Source organism: Gracilinanus agilis, chromosome 4 (genome assembly GCF_016433145.1).
Source record: "Gracilinanus agilis isolate LMUSP501 chromosome 4, AgileGrace, whole genome shotgun sequence".
Classification (NCBI taxonomy): Eukaryota; Metazoa; Chordata; class Mammalia; order Didelphimorphia; family Didelphidae; genus Gracilinanus; species Gracilinanus agilis.
Window position 1 is genome coordinate 435715870 of NC_058133.1, and position 18389 is coordinate 435734258.

General features: G+C 35.2%; 1 pseudogene; it reads left to right on the forward strand.

Annotated features, from left to right (window-relative positions):
* Positions 1–2066: 2066 nt before the first annotated feature.
* The window catches only part of LOC123246676, a 164737-nt pseudogene continuing 148414 nt past the window's right edge, over positions 2067–18389 (forward strand).

The following is an 18389-nucleotide window of genomic DNA, read 5'->3' on the forward strand; positions in this document are numbered from 1 at the left end:
GCAAATATTTCTCCTTGAGGTACCTTTTGTACTTCTAATGGCTCTGGTTTTGTCTCTACTACAGGCATTTTCCTTCTTCTCAAAAAGAGATCAATTGTCTCAGTTTTCACATACTTTCTTGCTGGGTGTTGCACAGTTTAAAAGAGACAGTAATAATCTATATAATGTGAATGTACACTTAATATACCTAGGACTTCTTCAAAATCCTTAGATCAAAGAAGGGGAAAGAAGGCCTCTATTATTTTTTTCCTCTTTTAGAATAAGAGAGATTTGCTATACAGTACTGTACAAACAGTGGCTATGATTCTGATCCAGTCTAATGTAATCCATGGCATAACAAGGTAATTTATAAAAGGTCTTTTACTGTAGTTGAAAAAAATCATTTTATACAAAATTAAACAGAGATGGCATTTTCTTGCCAGATGTGCCCATATGTTTTCATATGTATTTAGTGAGGTATAAGAGTAGAAACATTAATTTGCTAAAACTGGAGCACAACCACATTTTTTTCCCTGGAAAAACTCAAGAGTTAGAAAAAGGGAATTGGACATGTCATTTTGGATGATTTTGAGTCCAAATTGCCATCTGCTTAAATATTGGAATCAGAGAGTGGAATATTATTGGCTTTATGTCTTCCAGAATATTTTAGTTCTTAGTAGGGCTTTGACTCTTAATTATGAAATGACTTATTTTTATCATGTTTTAAGGTCCTCTTCCTAGTGATATATCAATATCCATAAATGATAGAAAATTACCAACAAAGCAACTTTTTTAAAACACATAGGTGGTTCATGGCTAAAGATTGTTCTTTTTATAAATGTAGCATGAAAATATTCTTATTTGACAGTACAGTCTAGTGGCTCATTTTTGAGTTTTTCCATGTTAGTGGGTCACTATGTTGGAAGTAATAAGTAGTAAATATTTTACTGAAAAAAGAAGTGTGCAAATGGATGTCATGAGCAACAGGCCACTGGGGTGGGGTGGTGGGGAAATGTATCAGTCTTTTCTTTCAGAGATGATATTGAGAATACATGTATTATCTTTTTAATGTGGTCATAAACTCTGCCTATTTATTCTTCATTTTCCCAGAGATAATAACATTCTCTTTTAAAAGGCATACTTGTAAACATGTTTCCATATTTAAGCACTCTGCTGTCTAACCCCTCAATGTAACATCATATAAGCCTTGGAATCTTTTGTTAGATGGAAAATATAGCAACTTTTTATGAGTTACCCAAATATCTTGATGCTTGTGTCAATGTAAAAACTCAGTGCTTAAGCAATTCTACTAATCTAGGGGGTCCTCAATAAGTACTAATTAACTGTCATATCTAATTAACATGTCATAATTTATCCTGAATGGTAATTGATTGGACCCATAATTTTAACCACTCTCATAACAAGGGGAATTTATAAACATGTATTTACTGAATATCTGTTCCAGAGAAATAAAAGACTTAGACTTCTCATAGTGCTCATGATGAGCATAAGCAAAAGACCACCAAGAAGATAAATTCAGTTTATATACTAACATCTGCTGTAGAGATAGAGAGATAGAGAAATTCTATGCAGAGCTCGACAGGGTCTTCCAAGCCACGTCAACATTCACATGAACACTCAATGACTTCATTGTAAAAATGGAACCAGTAAAATAAATATAAAATTGTATTTGAAAATAGCTATTGTTTATCCTTTGTTTGAAAAAGGACCAATGACCTTATGAGGTGATGATTTGTGAGTAAATTGGATTTAAGCTAGTCAAAATTGCACGAAGTTGTCAACCTCACTCTTTCTTCCAAAATCATCAAAGGCCAGTGGAAAGACAAATGTCAGAGTGACTGACAAGGGTCTGGGATATGTAGATGACCTTGGGGTCTTCAATGTCTGACCAACCTCTAAGTGCTCCACAGCTCTTATTTCAGCCACCTTCAAAGCCTTTAAAATAAATTGTTCTTATCTGCCCATATCTCTGGAGGTAGGAAGAAGTCTTCATGCTCATCCCCTACCTCACTAATGGGTTTGAGGTCTATTAGTTATCCTCAGCTTGGTTAAGTCTGTCTGCTGAGATGGTTGTACTGGGATGTGGCTGTTGTGTTATTCTTCAGCTTCTTGGAACCACAGATGTGAGTTGGGTGGAGGTTAGACACAAAAGATAGATAAATAGTACTTGAAAAGGGATCAGAAAGCCTATACTCCAGAAATGCAAGTCCCACTTGAACATATGTTTTAAGGTTAAGAACCAAAAAATTATATAATAATAATAATACAAAAGCTTATAGAGTACTCAAAGGCCTCATCATTTTTCATTCAAAACAAAAATCTGAATGCCCCAGACCTGGAAAGCACAAACTAGTATCTGAAAAAAAATATTTTAAATGACAGGAAATGACTTACAGATAAGTCATCTCTAAACTCCATCTGTGTGTAATGACAAGATCAGCTAAATATAGTAAAGGTCAAAATCAGTAATAAATTAGATGAAATATGATTATACTGTTAATAATTACATTTATAAGCTGGTCTATTCAATGTAGCCATTGATAATGAAAAAGGGGAAATGGTCAAAGTAAAGTTATTGGCTTTGACATTAACCATTTACTGCAGAAATGTAATTAAGCCAAAGCAAGGACCACAATTAGGAGGTCAAAAGAGCCTAGAGGTTGCTTTAGTCATAAAACAAAAACCAAATATGTACAAACAAAATATATACAGGATAAATAGGAGACAGTCTCACAAAGAAGTCACTAAGATTAAGAATTAGGGAAAGACATTTTGCAGAAGATGAGATTTTACATAAAACTTGTACAAATCCAGAGGAGCTAGGGCATGGAGATGAGGAAGGACAACATTCCAGGCATAGGGAGAGTTCAGTGAAAATTTCTGAAATTGGAAGATGGACTTTCATGTGCAAGAAACAGAAAAATAGTCAGTACATCACAGGATTATATGGAAGAGAGTAAGATGTGAGACTAGAAAGATAGAAAGGGCTCAGATTATATAGGATTTATATAGGACCAAATAGAAGACTTTATATTTGATCATGGAATATTTGCAATAGGGAGCCACTGGAGTTTATTAAATCAGGAGGTGATATGGTCAGACTTATGATCAATTTGTCAGCTGAATGGAGGATGGATTGGAATAAGGAAAGTCTTGAAACACAGAGACCAACCAGCACTACGGAAGGTCTGATATATTGCTGATTATTTTTTCCCACACAGAATATGTATTTATGTTTTATCTTTTCAGTAGGATATATGCTCCTACAAAATAGGATTGATTTCATGTTTGTTTTTGTATTTTTAGCACCTAGCATAGTGTATTACATAGACCAGCTATTTATAACTTTTTGTTAAATTGAATTATATTTGTCCTTGGAACAATTTTTTTAATTAAAAAAATTAAGTATTTTTCCATGATTACATGATTCATGTTCTTTCCTGCCCCCTTTCCCTCCCCATTCCCCGGACAAGCAATTCCACTGGATTATACATGTAATATTCAATAACTATTCCCATTAATAAAGTAATCTTTTAAAAACCAACCCCCCCCATCCTATATCTATATAAACAAGTGATAAATCAAATGTTTTCCTTCTGTGTTTCTACCCCAGCAGTTCTTTCTCTGGATGTGAACAGCATTCTTTCTCATAAGTCCCTTGGGATTGACCTAAATCATTGCATTGCTATTAGTAGTAAAGTTGATTACATATGATCGTCCCATAATGTTTCAGTTTCTGGGTACAATGTTCTTCTGGTTCTGCTCATTTCACTCTGCATCAGTTCGTGCAGGTCTTACCAGCTCGTATGGAAATCAAGTAGTTTATTGTTCCTTGTTGCATAATAGTATTCCATCACCATCATATACCACAATTTGGGGAACCAGTTTTTTTTAAGTTTGGATGGTCAAGGGTGGGGAAGGAATTTACAAATTGATAGATGACAGTAACGTAATATCCCATCACCATGATATGCTTTTCCTACTGTCACCTTCTACCTAACCCAAATAAGGTGAAGACCTGGAACTCACTAAAGAATTGGCCACCACCTACAAGCTCCAATGTTGAGACTTTATGTCCATCCCATTATCCCAGCACTCAAATTAAATTTTCCTAGGATTAGTTCTGATAGTTGTGGAGTTATGAAAAAGGGCATATTTCCAGTTTATTCCAGGAAGAGGAAATCAGTAAGGAGCTATAGATGTTATTTGGTTCTGACTTGTTTTGGTTATTTTCACCAGTCCTTGTGAATTTGATGAACATACTCAAAGCTTCAGTTCTGCAATACAAACCTCTTTCTTTCTTGATCTTCCCATCCTCACTATCTCTCTCCTCTGACCTCACTAGGGACCTAATCCTCTAGTTTCTATAAGATTTCCAGTTGTTATGGCAATTGACTTGTTCTAGCACCCTCCTGTTCTTACTTTACTTATTGGGGGCAATATGCCCCATCTTTTAACTGTTGACACTTCTCTAAAATAAATCACTTTCTTACACTTAAGGTTTTCCAAGAAGTCAGATTTATTTCATTTTTATATGATTCATAAAATGCTATTAAGTTTCTTGGAATGTTTATTAAAAATTCCAGATACTCCAATGATAATTTCCAGAAACCACAGACTCTGCTAATAATATTGTTCATATTACCATTCTAGCCCTACATAGAAAAGAATAGAGATAAATGCAACTCAGATATTTGCTTTCTAAAGTACAAGGATTAAAATTTCAAAATGCATGAAGATCAAAGGAACAAACTAAGATTTAAGAAGACAGTACTTTTCCTTTTCCTCATCTTTCAGTTTCCTTAGTATTTTTATTGGAAAAAATGATAACTTCAGTGCTTATGCTGAACTGGGATATTTCACATTCTTACAAATTTTAAGGCATAAACCTAACCAATGTGTTGCCAGTCTTTCTGTCTTTGATGAAGTAATCCCTTTTTCTTTAAATTTATCAAGTATGTTGTGTATTATATATACATGATTATAAATATCTCATAGTATTCTCCTTTCTGCTTATCTCACTCTCCTTAGTATCAATTATTTGTATCTGTTTTCTTCATATGCGTATACTTCATAACGATAACTGCCATAAGGATTAAGTCTAAATAATACTTAACTCTATATTCCTATTACACATAATATTATATTTATTTATAATATATTATATAGGATATAATCATAAATATTTACTTGATTTAATTATTGAGGCCATAATTTGAATGATTTTATTTTTCACCATATCCAAATTATATGGGTTTTGTTATGCTAAAATTTCTCTGTAGATTATGAAAGATGGTGGGGCGGGACTAAGGAAGAATCTAATTTGTAACACTGTTATTTTTTTAAAACCCTTAGCTTCTGTGTATTGGCTCCTTGGTGGAAGAGAGATAAGGGTGGGCAATGGGGGTCAAGTGACTTGCCCAGGGTCACACAACTGGGAAGTATCTGAGGCCAGATTTGAACCTAGGACCTCCCATCTCTAGGCTTGACTCTCAATCCACTGAGCTACCCAGCTGCCCCCTATATCACTGTTTTAAAGGCTGTTTTTCAAGATTGCCTTTCTTTATCTTGTTCTTTGCTGTACTCCGTTATTGCTGTTATAGAGTTTTTTACTTCCTTCAACAATGGCATCAGTTGTGAGATCAGCCAATATGGTAGAGTTGGAAAAGCACATCCCTGCATTCCCTCACAATCGAGAGAGAGAGAGAGAGAGAGAGAGAGAGAGAGAGAGAGAGAGAGAGACAGAGAGAGAGAGAGAGACAGAGAGAAAGAGAGACAGAGAGAGAAAGAGAGAGACAGAGAGAAAGAGAGAGAGAGAAAGAGAGAGAGAGAGAGAATATAATAAATTGGGAATTGAGAAATTCAAGTAAAAAATTAAATTAGTCGTTTTCTCATATTGAGGACAGAGGATCATGGACTGTGCAGGGAATATGAACAAATGCAACTGTCAGCTCTGTCATTCATGACCCATGTCAGGTCACAGAACCACTGGGGATTGTGGAAGGGTCCCTTTTATCTAATGATGGAACACAGGGTCAAGGAGAGTTAGCATGAGGTTAGGTCCTGTGGAAGGAGCAGAGACAGAAGTGAACAGAACCTCATGACCCTGGAAAAAAGAGCAGTTTCAAATTCATACCAAGCTCAGTGTGAAGCCTGCAGAGTAATAGAAAGGACAAGCAACTCATAACAAAGAAAAGCCAGAAATTTTTTTTCTCTCTGAACTTAAGAGAATCTTCTAGCTAGCTAATGGTAGTTGATTATAATAGTAGTCTATTTTATATCCAAAGAGGAGCCTTTTGGGCTCCTCAGATTCAAATCTGAGTCAGGAGTACCCAAAGAAAGCAACAACAATACTTAACCCTAGAAAGCACAAAACAGAACCAAACAAGACTGAGATATTCTTTCCAGAAATGTGCAAAGCTTGTCCTTAACACAATGTTCAATTTCAGAAAGTAAGACTAGAAGAATGTGTAAACAAAACAGAACCCCACCATAAAGAGTTATTTATGGTGACAAAACACAAGCCCAAAAGAAGTGAACAATTCTAAAACATCTCTAATCAAGTCTTAAAAGAACAACACAGTTTGGATCCAATTTTAACTACAATTCCTGGGAGAAATGAGTCTAAAGATATTTTAGAATTTAAAATGATTTATTATTTATTAATTTGATAACATTAATTATTATGAATAATTATTATACATGAATATGTAATGCATGTTATAAATAATTGATGTTATCAAATGTTATAAATGATAAATAATAAAAATAAATGTGTTAGAGTGTATTAGGGGAAAGATTTTGAAAAATGGGGAGAATCGTGGATGAAATTCTCGGAAAGATAGTTAACAACTAGTATAATGGGTGCAAAAACCTTTCCAAAGCAACAAACTCCTTGATAATTAGAATGAGTGAAACAAAAATTATTTACTCTGTGAGGAAACAAAAAATACTGAGTCAAAAGAATAGAAGAAAAAATAAGAAAAAAGCATTAAAAATAAAATATCAGACCAAAAAAGGTCTGTAATATGGATTAAGGAAGTAAAAGGAGTCTGATGATGACATGTACTTTGATTTGTTCAATAAAATATGTTTTTATAACATTGACTAAAAAGTTTAACTCAAAAAAAATTAAGCACGAAGTGATTTTTTTCAGAAATGAATTGATTATACAACCCTTGTTAGCTACCTATTTTATGTGTATCATACAATGGTTGGTTGCTCTGATAACATACTCAAGAGAACTGCATGTGATTATGTAAATGTTCATTCAAGTCTTAGCGAGAATATCTGACTGGATAGCACAATTTATTTATTTCACACCGCAAAGTTCACTGGCTGAATCTTATGTGGATGACTCTCATTGACCTCAGTCTGTGCCCTTATCTTTACTAGATGTATCCCAAATGTTTCTCAAAGAAAATAAGCAAAAATGGATGACTATATCAGTGGATTAAGTCCTGGCCCTTTTGGTGGTGGGTCTTTATCTCACATACAAAGGATAACTCTTTCATTTAAAGCAAGGATTTAATCTCATTTAAGAAAACCAAGTTAATAGTCAAGGAAATTCTCCTTTGAATGTAGAATTCTAAATATTTATGCCAGAACTATAGTTGCCAATGAATTGTGTTAGCTAATATTGCTGGTGTCAACTAGGCCTTTGATTAGAATAAGAACTGGGCCTGAGATCACTAAGACAATATCTATCATCAACTGTATCTTCCCAGGTAAAAAATAGATGCCACTCACCACACATTGACTCTTCCTTAACTCTATCATAACTGCTTTCTGTGCCCATAAGCTATTCACATTTATCCACTATCATTTGTAAGTCACCTCTTATGAAAAAGCAGTTTTATAATTTGAAAATGTTATTTTAGAAATGTGTTATTTTAATTACATGTGATTAGAATAAAAAGAGTGAAAAAAAGTTATTTTATCTCTACTAAATTTTATTGCAGTACATATTTCACTGCTAAATGAGTCTGTTGTTGTCCTGTGCATACATTTGAATTGAAGCTAGATTGAGAGTTAAAAGGATCTTAGAGAATGTGGAGTTTAACCTCTTCATTTTACATATGAGAAAACCAAGATGTAAAGGAACTTGCCTTGAGACAGAAAATTGGTAACTGTGGTAGGATATGGACACTAGAATTTCTGAATCTAAGTCCAGTGCCCCATTCACTATGTGACATTGTCAATCCCATCAGGCTAGCCAAGAATCCACTAATAGGAAGAAAAAAGAGATTTATATTAGACCTTGAGTTACTTAAGAATGAGAGATAGAAGATAATATTTGGGGATTGGGCAGGGATCCCAAAACTGTTGGATCTCTTTAAAAGCAGAACATTCTATGAAATAATTTGATTAAATTAAATTAATTTTCTGGAAATGGTTCACTAAAAAGAATGTGTAACTTAAATAGGAACAATGTTACACTAATAAATGCCATGAAAAAATGATTGTTTATGCAAAAAAAATCCCCACTCACAGATTGGTTGTTTTTTGTAAGAAGTTATGGAGGCTGAAGATATTTTTAGAGTTCATTGCAAATCGATTCATCTGTAAAATAGGAAACAAAATAGAGCTTTATTTAGTAAATATCAGAATTGGAAAAAAGAAGGAAAAACTCTTCTTTCATAATTTTCTTTCAAAAATGAGTTGTTGATCTTTGGTGTGTGTAGAGGAGGGAGGTGGACAAATAAAGCACAATCTTAGAACACCAGTAATACATTAGCTTTCTGAAAGATCTGAAAGGGAGTTTGTCAAATGCCAGTAGGGAGGGCTGAGTGTATGAGAATTTACAATTAACGATCTCTTTCACCTCAAATCCTTAAAGGGGGTAGAAATGGGAAAAAAGCTATCTAGAAGATATCATGTTTAAAGCCTGGAAAAATGTTTCAGATGCAAAGCATCTTCCTTAATCCACTATTTTTATTATTTCCCTATAAATCCTAGTCATGCTAGCATTTTTGTACATCACCCCAGAAATAAAATTTCTTGGACTCTTAAAAACAAAAGCTATCTTTCCACTAAAATGTATTCTAAATTCTTAGATATATCTGATATTCTTTCTCCCTTCTAGGGGAGAGATTTCTTGAGTTCTTTTGAATTTTTAAAATTTAAATCTTCAATCAAAAGTTTAAATAACTCCTCTATTCTGGTTTCTAAATTTGAATTCTCATAGATGTTTTGTAACTTCCTATTTTCAAACCACTAGAATTTAAGATATATGGCATATATATGTATATATATGTATATATATTATACATCTCTGGATATTTAAATTATTTTGTACATTATTATGTAAATGGAACTGAATAGAGGCTTAACTCCACCTCTAACTTAGAAAAAAATTTTTTTTTCTTTTTCTGGTATCCAGTAGAGTTGAAAATGGGATCATACATTAACTATATCCCTGAGAAAAAATTAATAGTATTAATTTTCTCATATAGAAAGATTACATGTCATAGTAAATAGAGGGCAATACTTATGGTCAGGAAGATGTGCATTCAGTTTCTCTCTCTATACTCTTCAAATCTGTTAGTCACTTAACCTTTCAGTGTAACCATCCAGCAGCTACCAGATGGGTTGAGAACCTAAAAGGGAAGCTGGGGATGGAGGCAATATGGGTGGAAGGGTTTAAAGATTAAGGTAGGGAAGACATAAAGAGAGAAAAGAGACACAGAGACTCAGGATTCTTCAGCTTAATGTCCAGTCTGTTGGGTCCTGCTCTCTCTCTCAAGTCAGATAGGTGAGTTGGATTCTATTGAGGTTTATAGGAATGGGGAATGTGGGATAGTTAAACAAACAGGTGACCTGGCAGAAAAATTAGCTTCATATTGGCAATCAACAAGATAAAAGAGCAGGATCCTAAGACAATGGAGTAGCCAATGCCCAGACCAGAAGTTCATTTGAAAGTCCTTCTTCCTTCACCACAGTGGCCTTATCTCATACAAATGCTACGTGAGTGCCTTTGCCATAACAAAGAAGCTATAGAAACTGCTAGCCAGCCTTCCAACAAAGGTGGGGAGGAGTTTGAATTTCAGGAGATCCAGAAATCACTCATGTGAAATATTAGAAATATATCCATAAGTCTGGTACATGATCACTTTGCTCATTAGAGTCAGCTTTTGAATATATCTTTAATACTTTCATGATGTGTTCATACCTAGAACCCTTCATTCAGGGTTCCCCAGGAACTCTTTGAGACTACAGATTGAAGAGCAGGTGCTTGTCTTTATTAATAGAGGAAGTAAACAATTCAGCAATTTCCTAAACTGATGAAATTAGTGGTCCAGGACAAAAACAAAATACATACACACACAAACACACACACACACATACATACACAAACCCCCACATACATAAACATATACATGAAAGTTCTCTTGGGATAAAAGAAAGCCATATGTTTTTCTCAAACTGCCTCAGTGATGAATATATATATATATATATATATATATATATATATGTATGTATGTATGTATGTATTTGTGACTTTGGCAGAAGATATATATTAAAAAGTTAAGGAAACAGGAGGTCAGAGGTCTAGGATATAGATGATTGGCTGATTGATAAGTATCTTTGGAGTTGAAATTTGACTTTTACACATATGCAATCAAAATTAAAGACAAGATCAACAAGGTGGAGAGATAGGAGTAAGGACCCTAAAATGACACATTCAGGAATAAAATTACAAAATGATAGAATTGTATGAGATTTCATCTTTCACCTATTCCAACCTTTACTTGAAATGCAAATGATCTTTATATTATTCCTGGCAAGTCATCAGCCAGCTTCTAATGAAAGATCTATAAGTGACAAAGAAATCACTGTATTCTGTGATACTTCATTATTTTTGGGAATTTCTACCTTATTCCAGGCCAAACCCTGCCTCTCTGTAACCTCAAGAATACAATAAGTGGTTATTGGCCTTAAATCTGTGATTGCATATGTTCTCTCCATGATCTCTGAAAACCAGCATAGTACTGTGAATAGAAGATGGGTCTTGGAGTCTGAATGATGAGGGTTCAAATCTCAACCTTGAAACATATTAACTTTGTGACTCTGGGCCATTCACTTATTCTCTTAGTGTGCCCCTGAAAATTCATTAGTACTATAAAGACAAAGGGTTATTCTATAATAATTCTGGGAGTATTCATCCCATGAATACCACACACTGAAAAAAAGTATATGTTCAGGACAAAAAATAATATGGTTAGAACTGTGAATTAGCAAGTTTCAATAACAAAAGGCTATGGAAAGAGGAAGAATGATAGATTTGCTAAAAAGGTATTCTTAATAGTCTAAAAGAAAGGTTTTTGTTGTTCATCTATCATTTTTCACAGAGGACCAACAACAACATGAGGTGATATCTTGACTGTGAATTAGATTTAAGTGAGGCAGAAGTGCACAAAGTCATCAGCTCCACTATCTCTGATGAAGGTTTGAACTAGAATAGAGGTAGAATGGGAAAAAAGGAAATGAATGTGAGAGAACATGTTGAAATGGAATTAACAGGACTAGGCAATTGATGGGATATGAGTTGCAAAGTCAAAGATAATTAGTTAACCACTGAGGTCCCCTCTAGGTCCCCACTCTTTCCTTCTGTGATGTTACCAATGGCTAGAATGCTGATTTTACTTCCCAGGTCAAAAATAAAAATCAATTTAGGACATTTTCACATTATATTGAATTTTTATTTTTCTCAGAAAGTTGCTGTATCTCACTATTGTCTTTATCTTTTTATGAGTCTACAGTCTCAATTCAAGAGAAATCAGAAAACACAGTATATATTTGGGAGAAGGGTAGGGTTCCGGTGTATGTGATCTGTCCAAATAAAAAATTTGGAAAAACCCAATCACATTCAACATCTTCTCACCCTCTATGCTTTATGGACATTAGTCAGAGGCCCTTAAATAAAGCTTTTCAGTTTGGGGATTCAATGGCACCTCTCAACATAAATTAGGCCGCTTTTATGCATATTATTTAAGGGCAGTCATCAAAATTCCTACAAAATGCTTGACCAAACTGGGCAATTCTTTCTGGGCAAGATTCCTGAGGATTCTAACCTGAATTCCAGAACTAAATGGGATTTGGCTTCTGATTGTGGGAAAATAGTCATTTCCTCTGACCTGGTTCTTGAATCTACAGTTACTCATAAGACCATGGTATTTGCCTCTGGGTATACTAGAGGGTTTAAGTTGCATGCATATGTGTATGAATATTCAATTCAAGACACATTTAATATCTGTATATATTTTCAAGACACTGAACTTGTGGCACTAAGAATACGGACATGAATTGTTCTCAAGGAGCCAATAATCTTAGGATTAGGAAGAATGGCAAGTACTCAAATAACTATCATATAATAGAAAATGACAAAATTGCAAACAACATATCCAGGAAAATTGATGTGAGAAGCTGAAGGAGAAATCATTTTCAAATGGGGAAGGAAGGCAAGTCATTGAAAGCTTCATGAAGGAGTTTGCATCTAATTTATGACCTGGAAGAAGAGAGGGATTTCAGCAGGTAGAAAACTGCAGGGGGAGAGGGCATAAAAGAAGGATGCTCCAAAGGAAATAGTGTGATATAGTGGAAAAACCACTAGATTTGGAGTCAGAAGACCTGAGAAGTAACCTTAACTGTATATTTACTATCTGTGTGACCTCAGTCAAGACACTGATCCTTGCCCATCAGTAAGATAAAAAAATTGGACAAAATGAAGTCATAAATACCTTCCTAGTTTTGTGATTCTTTAACTGAAAAGGGTAGTCATAATGTGAGATGGAGGTTTTTCACATTTCCCTGGATACTGGAATACGTGATTGAGCTATTTCATTCATTTAATCAAGGTGACCAGCATGAAATATATCAAAGAAACTGTGCTTAGAGCTTGGAGGGCTTTGAATGTCAAGGGCAAAAGCAGGCATATATGTTTGAACCATCTCTGAATCTTGATTTTTATGCCTACTGAACTCAGTAGTCAAGTCTATCTGTTTTGTTTAATAGAAACTAATATTGTTAAAGCATGGGGTCCTAAAGCCCCTTCACATTTTATTTCAAAAGTTTATGGCATATATTCAGTTATTATACTTTAATCTCTTTATAGATTTCATAATATTTTACCCATTTCACATGGGACAAAGAAACCCATATTTTTGTACATACGTCTATTTTTATGTCATAGGTATATTGGAACACAAAATGAAATAGTTGAAAGAGGTCACTAAGGTCATATAAGCAAAACTCATATGTTAAAAACAAGGATACCTGGTACAACATACCCCACAACTAATTAGTTTCTATTTAATGATATTCAGTGAGGAAATCCACTATTACCCCCTTGAGCAGGGCACTCAACTTTTGAACAGCTCAAATTACTGGAAAGATTCTTCTGTATATTGAACGTATAACTGTCCCTCTCCAGATGGAATACTTATTGTTCCATCGTCTGTCCTCTGGATCCAAGCAGAAGAAATCTGGTCCTTCTTCCATATGATAAATCATTCCAATCATATATCTTTTCACTTCTGTTTTCCAGATTCATCGGCCTAGGTTTTACAACTTATCCTTCCATATGGTATGGTCACCAGAGTTCTTATCATTCTAATTGCTCTCTGGAAACCCTTTCTAACTTGTCTTTCCTAGAATGAGGTGCAAACATGAACATAATACTCTAGATAGTATCTCATTAGGGTACCACATTATGAAAACCTCCATTGTCCTATACACCAGATCAATCTTAAAGCAGCCTAGAAAAGTATTAGGGGTTTTGGCTGTCACTACCTAATACTGAGTTTGCGGGACACTAAAATATCTAAATGTTATTTTATTTTATTTTTTTGTTTAGGATATTTTTCCATGGTTACATGATTCATTATTTCTCCACCCCTTCTTCCCTCTCTGCTCCTGGAGCTGACAAGCAATTCCACTGGGTTTTATATGTATCATTGTTCAAAATCTATTTCCATGTTATTCATATTTGCAGTAGAGTGATCTTTTAACATCAAAACACCAATCATATCCCTATCTTACTATGTGATCAATCATATGTTTTTCTTCTGTGTTTCTGTTCCCACAGTTCTTTCTCTGGATGTAGATAAAGTTCTTTCTTATAAATTCCTCTGGATTGTCCTGGATCATTGCATTGCTACTAGTAGAAAAGTCTACTACATTTGATTGTGCCATAATGTATCAGTCTCTGTATATAATGTTCTCCTAGTTCTGCTCCTTTCCCTCTGCATCAATTCCTGGAGGTCATTCAAGTTCACATGGAATTCCTCCAGTTCAGCATTCCCTTCAACACAATAATATTCAATCGCCATCAGGTACCACCATTTGTTCAGCCATTTCCCAATCGATGGACAATGCTTCATTTTCCAATTTTTTTGCCACCACAAAGAACACAGCTATAAATATTTTTGTACAAGTATTTTTTCTTATTATCTCTTTGGGGTATAGACCCAGCAGTGGTATGTCTGGGTGAAAGGGCAGGCATTCTTTTAAAATCATTTGCACATAATTCCAAATTGCCCTCTGGAATAGTTGAAGCAATTCACAACTCTTCCAGCAGTGTATGTATCCCAATTTTGCCACATCCCCTCCAAAATTTATCAGTTTCCTTTGCTGTCATATGGGCCAGTCTGCTAGGTGTAAGGTGGTTCCTTAAAGTTGTTTTAATTTGCATTTCTCTAATAAGGATGGATTTTAGTACACATTTTCATGTGCTTATTGATAGTTTTGATTTTGTCACGTGAAAACTGCCTATTCATGTCCATTGATCATTTGTCAATCAGGGAATGGCTTGATTAAATGTTATTTTAAAAATTTGTATTAATATCCTTTAACTTACACTTTATTTCTGAGTATTTCTTTCACCTCCCATGCCATAAGTCATCCATTACAAAGAAAATAGAGGAAAAGTGGCCTAGCAAAATTAAAAAATATATCCACTGAGTTTATGATGAATGCAATTTTATATTTCCTAATCTACCTCCTTTGCAATGAGAGGAGAGGAATAGACTTTCTCAACACTTCTCCAGGGGCAAACTTGGTCATTATTAATATACAATCTTCAATATTATTCTTTTCATTTACATTGTTGCCAACATTGTGTATATAAGTTTCCTTATTTTGCTTATTTTATTCAGTATTGATTTGAACAAGTATTTCCATATATCTTTGGATTTTTATATTCATTATTTTCTCTGGATTTCCTCATTGGGCCCTGAGAGGAAGGGTGATTTGGTGGGCAGAAATTGTGGGAATTAGCTTTATAGACAGGCAGGAATAACCTAAACCAAATCATTACTTCATCTAACAATCTGCTGAACCTTTACATCAGGGCAGATAAATTACCTTTAGCTGAGGGAGCTGGCTCCCTCTGCCTGATCCCCTCTTCAGTGACCCCTTCCCCAGCACCAGCTTCTCCCTTAGCAGCAATTACCTGACCCTAATCCCTTTTCCCCTCAGCTTACCCTTAACATAATAAACCCCTCTGACTTTTATACAAAGAGTTTCCAGTGAATCATCGTATCCACTAATAGGGCAAAGGCTGAAGAAGGAAAGGAATAACCTTTATTCTTGAGGGCAAACCTAGGCATCCATCTTGGGCAAGAAGTAACTGGCCGTCACTTCCTGTAAGGTTTCAGTTTTACCGGCAGGGAGGAGCCTCTTGACTCCTCCCTCAAGGGAGCTGAGAAATAACAGCAGGAGGCTGAAGAAACCCTTCAACCAGACCCATATCATCTCTGGCTGACTCAATTCTTTGTATATCGTAGAGATAGTCTCCCTGCCTGAAGGACCCAGCCTATTCTTCCCAGTACCCTCAAGTACCTAGCCTCTGTGATTAGCCTGATTGATTAGCCCTTCCTATATTCTCCATTTATTCCATAAGATATTATATTCTCCTTTTTATTCCATAACAATGCCAAATGAAGATATGTTTCAAAAATATTCCTATAATTGTTAATTAGATGCCTAACATATATGCAGTATTCACTTCCTTGGGGATAGGGGATGATAATAATACCCACCAGGAATTCTAGGACCACCAAGCTAGATCAAGTGGTCTGGAGGAATGAGGTGGTGAAGAAATAAGAAGATATTTCAAAACTTTGCAAAGAGTCTTGAGAAGTAAATTTTGGAAAAACAATGAGCTAAGAAAAATTGCCAGAATGGGAACCCACTCAAAAGCATATAAGTCCTAAGGATTGCACCAAGGGATGATATACTCTTCAAATTATATACAGCACAGAGCTGGAATGGATAGCTAACATACTAGGTGTCAGACAATCCAAAAGAATATTGAAAAGCCAGAGAATTGGGTTGACTCCTACAATATGGAATTTAATAGGGATAAATGTAGAATCTTGCACCCATTTAAAAAAATTCTACCAATATAAAATGAGAAAGTTATGGATGAACAGCAAATATTCTGGAAAGGGAACTCCATATAAATTGATAGGACAGGTAAGGTATAGGCTTATGTCTCTTGATCTACTGACCCACATCAGCATTTTGCCTATAACTTCCAGTCTTCAAGTGCTTCCTAAGGCACTAAGAAATCAAATAACTTTTCCATGGTCACATAGTTATTATATATCACACACACAGGGGAAAAGCCAACGGTGATGCTCCAGCCAAGGATGCAACATACTCTGTGCCACATAGCCCAAACTCTCTGCATGCTTATGCCTGAAGACAAGCAATAAAGGGAACTTAGGCCACCATAGAAAAAGATCCTATTTCTTGCAAGAGAATGTACAGAAGAAAGTGAGACCAGCCCCTCTTTGGGAATGGGATGAGGGGGAATGATTGACAAAGACAGTGCTGCTCATGCTTTGAGGTTTACTGAGTAGGAGAAGAGTAGAAACAAGAAGCTCCTAGGGGAAAAAGAAACAAACAAAACAAATTAAAGCCCTTTCTGTGCTTTAACTCTATGACAAACTTATGGAAAGACAAAGAATACAGTAGTGATTTTTAAATTGCATATAGTTTGCACCCTGAAGTCTCCATTCCCTGTGGAATGATAGCATTTGAATGTCTATGAATACATTCTGTAGGGGAGGGAAATCCCAAGTTTTCTTCAAAGAATACCACAACTATCCTTGGCATGTAATCTAGTATAAATAAGATCATGAGATCACACACACACACACACACACACACACACATATATATNATGGGATGAGGGGGAATGATTGACAAAGACAGTGCTGCTCATGCTTTGAGGTTTACTGAGTAGGAGAAGAGTAGAAACAAGAAGCTCCTAGGGGAAAAAGAAACAAACAAAACAAATTAAAGCCCTTTCTGTGCTTTAACTCTATGACAAACTTATGGAAAGACAAAGAATACAGTAGTGATTTTTAAATTGCATATAGTTTGCACCCTGAAGTCTCCATTCCCTGTGGAATGATAGCATTTGAATGTCTATGAATACATTCTGTAGGGGAGGGAAATCCCAAGTTTTCTTCAAAGAATACCACAACTATCCTTGGCATGTAATCTAGTATAAATAAGATCATGAGATCACACACACACACACACACACACACACACACACACACACACACACACACATATATATATATATATATGTGATCTCTTGATCTTATTTATTCTCGGAGGTAGGGGATGTTGAGAATTAATCTTTTTTCTTCTGCCATTAAGAGACAGAAAACTGTTCCCTAAGTGGTAACAAGAACCTCACAAGAAAACCCTCTCCTCGATATTGATATTATTGTTATTATTAATATTAGAAGAGTTTGACTAGGTTCAGCAAGCAGCTCCTTGCCCTCATTTCATGAAAGCCTAGAGATTTATTCATCCTCTCTTTCTGAATAGACCATTCAGGCTCTGATCACATCACCCCAGTAGTAAACCCTTTAAGGTGGAGGGGTAGAGTTAGTGGCCAAAAGTGCAGTTTGGCAAGGGAGTCTCAGATATTAATGCTCTTATCTAAATAATCTAGATAGGACATACATCTTTCAGCTCTCAGGAACTACTCAATGGTGAGCTCATGTTGATTTACTCTGATTGCCAACCCTCCTTCTTCTGACCACTGACACAGGCACTCAAAAAAGGCCCAAGAAAGAGAGTTGGCTCTTAACACAACTAATTCCAGTGGATTTAGCTAAATATCTGGCAGCTCAAAAAAGCTATGAATAGTGTCTTATTGGTACAATACCATATTGAATGTTTTGGACCATCCATGTAACCACTCTACTGGGCTAGCGGAAATATGGGCTAAGTTTGCCATCCTCAAAATTATATTCATTTGTGAATTCCTCTAGATGGGCTGAAGAAAAACAAGGACCATTATCAGTGACTAAAGTTTGAGGCAAACCAAACCTTGCAAAGATGCTTTTCAAGTAAATTATAAT